The following is a 7,780-nucleotide window of genomic DNA, read 5'->3' as shown; positions in this document are numbered from 1 at the left end:
GCAGCTGTCGACAGGGTGACCACATACCAGCAAACTAAATGTGGAACAAATTAAGTGGGTTACATCAATGATGCTGAGAGGTAGTCTGAATTTTATTCCTGTTATGAGCTGCTCTTCTGTCTGGTAACAGGTTTTAGGTTTCAGGTTGGATTGATCCGTAGACTGGCATGTCTTTGTTGAGACATTTTTATCCAGTTATGAGCACTTATAGGCTACTGTTGGTGTCATGATCCTGGAACCTGGTATTTTAAGTTTGTTCTGGACTTGAGAGATCATTTATGTTCAAGTTATTGAGTATGTTATTTCTCAGTACATCTGAGTTTATCTATAGTCCTTCGGTTTCGTTTGTTCTGGTTCATTTCCAGTAGGTCTTAGTTTCATCTCTGTGTTTTGTCCTCATTGTTTCCTGTGGAAATCATTCTCATCTCCGTGGTGATTTTTCCTTTTCTCAAGTTTATAAATTTTGTGTGTTTCAGTCCCTGTCTCAGTATTAGTTTCCTGTTTTATTGTGATAGTCCCTTGTCTTGTGTGCATTATGTACAGTTTTGCTTCCTTTGTCTCGTCAGTTAGATTTTGTTCCTCTGCTGTGTCACGATTCCCTCCTGTTAGTATGTTAGTTTGCCTGAGCCTCGCTCTGTTCTTTGTCATATTGTTGTCTGATCTCCGCACATGCTGTGTGTCTTCCCCGCAGTTTCCTGGGCTATTATGTTATTGTTGTATGTTGGCAATAGTCAGCAGCAAAGCTGCCTTTTGAATTCACAATTTCTCTTCATAGTCCTGTGTTTAGGTCCACTATCCACCTACCACACATTATTTTTATTATATTATGCATACACAGTGTTAGGAAGGTTACTTTTAAAATGTATTCCACTACAGATTACAGAGTACATGCCCCAAAATGTATTTTGTAACGCATTCCGTTACGTTACTCAATGAGAGTAACGTATTCTGAATACTTTGGATTACTTAATATATTATCATGCTTTTTTACAACTAATGAATGTCCTAATGCTATGTGATTTATTACTATTACTGAAGGCTACTCGCCATACAAATAGCAACTAGATTTGTAAATCTTAATATAAAATGGGTAACAATAAGGTGGACATTAGGTAAGGCTGCACTTTTTGCAGCGATCTTGTATATAAAACAGGTCTGCGGCTCCAAACCGTAAACGCGTAAAACCGTAAAGGGACCTCTGGCTAATACGTCGGGTTCTGTGTCGGGCTCGTAGCCAAAAACTAGCTTTACTTTGTTGTGTGGGTCAACTTTGCTAGCAAGAGACAGAGAGAGGCGTTGAAAGGCTGCTCCAAAGGAACTTATTGTTTCGGAGAAAAACACGAACCCAGTGTACAGTCGAGTCTTAATAGCGTACTTACAGCTGGGCTCGTCAGGCACTCTTTTTGGCTGCAGTGGCTATTATTATATTTACATGCTTCCAGCTCCGGTTTCTGATCGGTGACAACTCGTACTTTTCCACTGTCCTTTTTCTCCCTCCCTCGCTCACAGACACATAATGGGTATGGCAGTCCATTCTCCCTGCAGCACGGACTACACTGCCCATGGGGCTACATTCTTTAGGGCGATGCCTGTAACACTCTGCCTATTGCCTTCATATTAAATAATTTTAAAAAATATTTCTTCACGTCATTATGAGCCGCACGATTGAGACACGATCATTTGAGCCTCTTAATCCATGTTTTGTTTAGGTTTCCACCAGCGTGGAATTACCAGAGATAGAGAGGGCGTCGCCTAATATATGAAACAGGGAAAGATCACCGTGTAATTCCTTTATTTCAAAGTAACTGTGTTCTGAATACCACCTTTTTAAACGGTAACTGTAACGGAATACAGTTACTCATATTTTGTCTTTTAAATGCGTAACGGCGGTACATGTATTCTGTTACTCCCCAACACTGTGCATACATGTATTCAGTTAGTTGTAAAGTTTTACCCAGTGAGAGAATATACAGGTAGCTAAACTAGCTTGCTAAATGCAAGCTTCGTAGTTTTAACTTTTTGTATGCTAGTTTTATAGAAATTTCTTTTCACTGAGAAAAATAAATAAATACATTGCTGCCAATACCTCAAAAAATTTTGGATCATCTTAATTGGAGTTACTCAGAACTAAGTCAAAGTTTGAGGTGCATAATTTGAGATAATTATCCAGCATTTTGAGATAACCACTTAAAATTTTGACTTCTCCATTTTTAGTGGCACAAACATAGTTTATTGTTTTCGTGGAGTTTTTATCATGTAGACCTAAGCAGGCTGCACAAAAAACAGTAATATTATTTCCAGCCTGACGAGCTCTAACAGTAACATGCTGTGCTGTCAGATACTGATGTGATCCCACAGTTTGGGGCTTTAACTCTTTTGGTTTCTGAAGTGGGGCATGCAAAAAAAATTCAGCCACTGTTTCAACTCTATTAACCCCTAAAACTAAACAAACCTCAGGATGATCAGGATCCAGCCATGGACGTCTGAACAAAACCACTTTTGTCATTTTGAAAAGGCAAAAAAATGTCTTTCATTATGACAATCAAAGCTGTCTGTGTGGTTACTTTTTCAGGTTTATTTTCATTTCTCTTAACCTCATCTCCGAGACTGTTTTTTAAAGGTGCTTCAGTAAATTCTAATCTAACAAGACGTTCAGCCTTGCAGGCCTAAATAGGAACTCCTTTATCAAGCATTAAATGAATCCTCAGTCTGAGATGAAGCAGAATTGCATAAGGTGAAGCTCACTTCTGATTCTGTGTGATCTCCATCTATATAAAAAAAGACCGAATTTCAAAAACTGTTTGACTGAAACTGGTACCACAGCTGTCTCAGATGATTCAGTCTGACAGAGAAATTGAGAGCCTCACTTAAAGCTCTTTTGTTGTTGTGTTATGTTTCTGTTTCATGTGCAAGTTATTTTGATTGTTAATTTTAATTACAATTAATAACCTCATAAGTTGCACTAGCTGACTTTTTTCCATTACATAAAGTTTTGCAGATTGCTGGAGCTGCTTGACAAACTGAAAACAGCCTCAATTTATTTGTTTCCCGCAGATTCAGAGACCACACATATTTTCAAACTGCAATTTTCGTTTGCTGTAATAAGCAATTATGGAAACCGAAATTACAGATGCAGTCATTTAACTGTGCAGAATATCAAACCAAAGTCATTTGTAATTAAAACTCCCAATTTTCAAAGTAAATATTAAAATGTGATTTATTTCTCAGCATGTTCTCAATGAAAAGAACTACATAAAAAGGAAACTTCATTAAAAGCTATTTAGTGAGTAAATTACAGAAATGTTTTTGCCTGACATTTATGGACAATCTGACAGTGACATAAGAAAGTTTTTATCCTCTCACTAAGCATCAAGCACTGGTGAAATGTGACAGATTGCTTTTTCTTTCTTCCCTTATCTTGAAAAATCAATCCATGAATAAAGTCAGTTATTACACCAAATATTTTTCTTATTTTCAAATACACTACATCCCTGAAAGTGTCAGGTTTTTATTGAGTTTATTTTGTATTTTTGATTTCTTAGGTTTTATTTAAATATGTTAAGTTCTTGTGTTATTTTTTTTTTTAGTTAAGGTTTAGTCTAATCCAGTGGTTCTCAAACTTTTACTGCCTCAGAAAATATATGGCTCTTGAAGCACCACCCTTATGACCGACATTAAAGTACAGTAGTATAGGCCTTTTTAACAACACATACAGTTTACACAAGACAATTTTATTTCTTATATGAATGTTATTTATTTTAACTGTCATAAACAGGATGTGGCATGTGATAATAATAACAATTGTACTGCATTAAAACATTCACAACAGGTGGGATATCCACTCTTTAAGTGATGACCTGATGAAACCTGCTTCCGGTCCAATCTATTCTGCATTTATTAAGGCTGTTGTGTTTTTAACATGTTTTAATGCTTTATATTTTGTTCTATTTAATCTGTCGGCCTCTTTCAGTTTTTGTCATCACTATTCATTTTAAAGCTCAGTTTTTAAAACCTTACGATGTAACTACAGCTCAGCCCAGTAGTATATTAATGACTAACCTTATATTGCAGTTGTTCTCCTGACTGAAGTTTGGTCCATTAACAGCATCCTGCCATGCAGTTACCTTTGTTCATCGGGAATCGTTATTGAGTGGAAAAAGGTTAGCGTTGATCCTCCAGCTTCACTGTGTTTATATTATGCTAACATAGCTGTGTAGCTAGCCATCACGTAGCACATCGTTATATACCAGCTAGCCAAACTTCAGTAACCCTACAAACACCACTGCTGTTTAGTATTCTGTCTTCATTTATGCCGAAAGTCATAGCAGAGCTACAGTGGGGCAAAAAAGTATTTAGTCAGCCACCGATTGTGCAAGTTCCCCCACCTAAAATGATGACACAGGTCAGTAATTTGCACCAGAGGTACACTTCAACTGTGAGAGACAGAATGTGAAAAATAAATCCATGAATCCACATGGTAGGATTTGTAAAGAATTTATTCATAAATCAGGGTGGAAAATAAGTATTTGGTCAATAACAAAAATACAACTCAATACTTTGTAACATAACCTTTGTTGGCAATAACAGAGGTCAAACGTTTACTATAGGTCTTTACCAGGTTTGCACACACAGTAGCTGGTATTTTGGCCCATTCCTCCATGCAGATCTTCTCGAGAGCAGTGATGTTTTGGGGCTGTCGCCGAGCAACACGGACTTTCAACTCCCGCCACAGATTTTCTATGGGGTTGAGGTCTGGAGACTGGCTAGGCCACTCCAGGACTTTCAAATGCTTCTTACGGAGCCACTCCTTTGTTGCCCGGGAGGTGTGTTTTGGATCATTGTCATGTTGGAAGACCCAGCCTCGTTTCATCTTCAAAGTTCTCACTGATGGAAGGAGGTTTTGGCTCAAAATCTCACGATACATGGCCCCATTCATTCTGTCCTTAACACGGATCAGTCGTCCTGTCCCCTTGGCAGAAAAACAGCCCCATAGCATGATGTTTCCACCCCCATGCTTCACAGTAGGTATGGTGTTCTTGGGATGCAACTCAGTATTCTTCTTCCTCCAAACACGACGAGTTGAGTTTATACCAAAAAGTTCTACTTTGGTTTCATCTGACCACATGACATTCTCCCAATCCTCTGCTGTATCATCCATGTGCTCTCTGGCAAACTTCAGACGGGCCTGGACATGCACTGGCTTCAGCAGCGGAACACGTCTGGCACTGCGGGATTTGATTCCCTGCCGTTGTAGTGTGTTACTGATGGTGACCTTTGTTACTTTGGTCCCAGCTCTCTGCAGGTCATTCACCAGGTCCCCCCGTGTGGTTCTGGGATCTTTGCTCACCGTTCTCATGATCATTTTGACCCCACGGGATGAGATCTTGCGTGGAGCCCCAGATCGAGGGAGATTATCAGTGGTCTTGTATGTCTTCCATTTTCTGATGATTGCTCCCACAGTTGATTTTTTCACACCAAGCTGCTTGCCTATTGTAGATTCACTCTTCCCAGTCTGGTGCAGGTCTACAATACTTTTCCTGGTGTCCTTCGAAAGCTCTTTGGTCTTGGCCATGGCGGAGTTTGGAGTCTGACTGTTTGAGGCTGTGGACAGGTGTCTTTTATACAGATGATGAGTTCAAACAGGTGCCATTCATACAGGTAACGAGTGGGGGACAGAAAAGCATCTTACAGAAGACGTTACAGGTCTGTGAGAGCCAGAGATTTTCCTTGTTTGAGGTGACCAAATACTTATTTTCCACCCTGATTTACGAATAAATTCTTTACAAATCCTACCATGTGGATTCATGGATTTATTTTTCACATTCTGTCTCTCACAGTTGAAGTGTACCTCTGGTGCAAATTACTGACCTGTGTCATCATTTTAGGTGGGGGAACTTGCACAATCGGTGGCTGACTAAATACTTTTTTGCCCCACTGTATATGTTTTCATTTTTGCTGTGGCAGTTAGGCTGCCAGATTTTTGGCTTCACAACCCACAACCCTCCTTTATGGTTCGTGCACGTCGAAACTCAGTTTGTTCTTCGCAGCGTTTCGACACGAAATACCATCATTTGGTGGCCTCGCTGGATCCGCTGTCCACCCACCGGGTGATGACCCTCCTCCGGAATCCCCCCACCCAAGACAAATGCTCAAGGCGCTGCTGCGGCGCTACTCACTCTCCGAAACTCCTCTCTGGTGATAAGGAAAGGCTACTCTTTAAAGAGGACTCGCGCTTTGGGACACGTTTTCTGGTTGAGCGTCGGGAACTCTCATGTCGTCTTTGCATACCTCCACAATAGTATATTATTTAATCTTTTTTTAAAAATGGAGATTCCCTGCGTACCACCAGAGAGAGCCTGCGTACCACTACTCTTTGAGAAAGACTGGTCTAGTCTATGTTATCATCAAGGTCCCTTTAGTTTTGAGTCTTCGTCTGTTCTCTGTGTAGTCTTTGTTGTCCTCTTAGTTATGCTCGCGCCCTTGTCTCCCTTATCTGTTCTCATGTGTCTCTCCTTGTGTTCCGTGTCTCCCAAGTCTGTCATGTGTTCCATGTTCTCAAGATCGTGTTGTCATGTCTACATCCCATTATGTTTTCTATGTTATTTTGAGGAGTCCTGTCTTCCATGTTCAGTGTGTTTAGTTTTGCTTCCCCTGTGGCCTCATGTTCATTTGTGTGAGCTTTGTTATCCTACGTGTTTCTACTTCCCTCATTACCCTTCTTTGTATTTAAGTCGTCTGTCTCCCTCTGTTCATTGTCAGGTCGTCTAATTAGCTCACCTAATGTTCCTGGAATGTAACGTCATCTCAAGTCTCCATTTTTCTCAGGTTCATGCTCATGTTTATGTTTTATGTATGTATGTAGAGTTTTCTAAGTCTAGCTTTAGCTTTCCCCATTTAGTTTATAATTTCCTTTTTGCCATTACTATTTTGCTTCTGCATTGTTTTCTAACAGCCAGAATAAAAGGCTCGCTTTTTTCTTAACTTCAGTTCTGTCCCCCATGTTTCCTTCTTTTATATCCGCTCCTCAAAAACACCGGCCATGCTAGCTGTGACAGAAAGTGTAAACAACAAAGTAGGCTGTAAAAACAAAATCTCACCTGGCAGTTGGCTGACAGGCATTTTAAAAGGCTTTAGATTTCAGAAGAAGACCGAAAGCAGTTAAAAGCTCTCTCTAGCTGGTGGCACACTCTTTTGTTCAAACATTTGTTTGCAGTGGAAAAAAAATTCAGACAAAAGAAGCTTTTTAATTTACATGTCATCCACTTCTAAAGCCAGCAGAACAGCATTACGTGGCGTTTACTAAAGCTACTAGATGAACAGACAGTTGAGATATACAGCCTTTAATTTATGCTCTTTAAGGCTGATTATGACACCTGCCTCATATATTCATACTGGGCAAAAGTGCACCTACATTTAGCACCTCCATTTGCTGCACCTGTATGGACCAGATGATGTAGGTGAACCTGTGAAACTGCGTGTAACAGACCTAAAAGACTGTTCGTATCAGGTTTCGCCTCATGATATTCCCGAAGCTAACCAAGTGTATTTGGTGCCTTAACAGCGACTGTCCTTTTTTCACACAGGAAAGAACCACAATCTCCGTGATGAACATCATCTGGCTTACCTGTTGAGTTATTTTTCCAATCTTGGCAAATAAAAAATTGTGTATTTTGTAGGTTATGGTTCCAACTGAAGTAAAAAAAAAAAAAAGGGAAGAAGAAAAATTTAAGTTAGGGTATCTCTTAAGACAGGCCTACCTTCCCACCTACTGCTCAAACAG

The sequence above is a fragment of the Maylandia zebra genome, linkage group LG15 (assembly GCF_041146795.1).
Source record: "Maylandia zebra isolate NMK-2024a linkage group LG15, Mzebra_GT3a, whole genome shotgun sequence".
Lineage (NCBI taxonomy): Eukaryota > Metazoa > Chordata > Actinopteri > Cichliformes > Cichlidae > Maylandia > Maylandia zebra.
The sequence above is the reverse complement of the archived record's forward strand: the minus strand, read 5'-3'. Positions refer to the sequence as shown.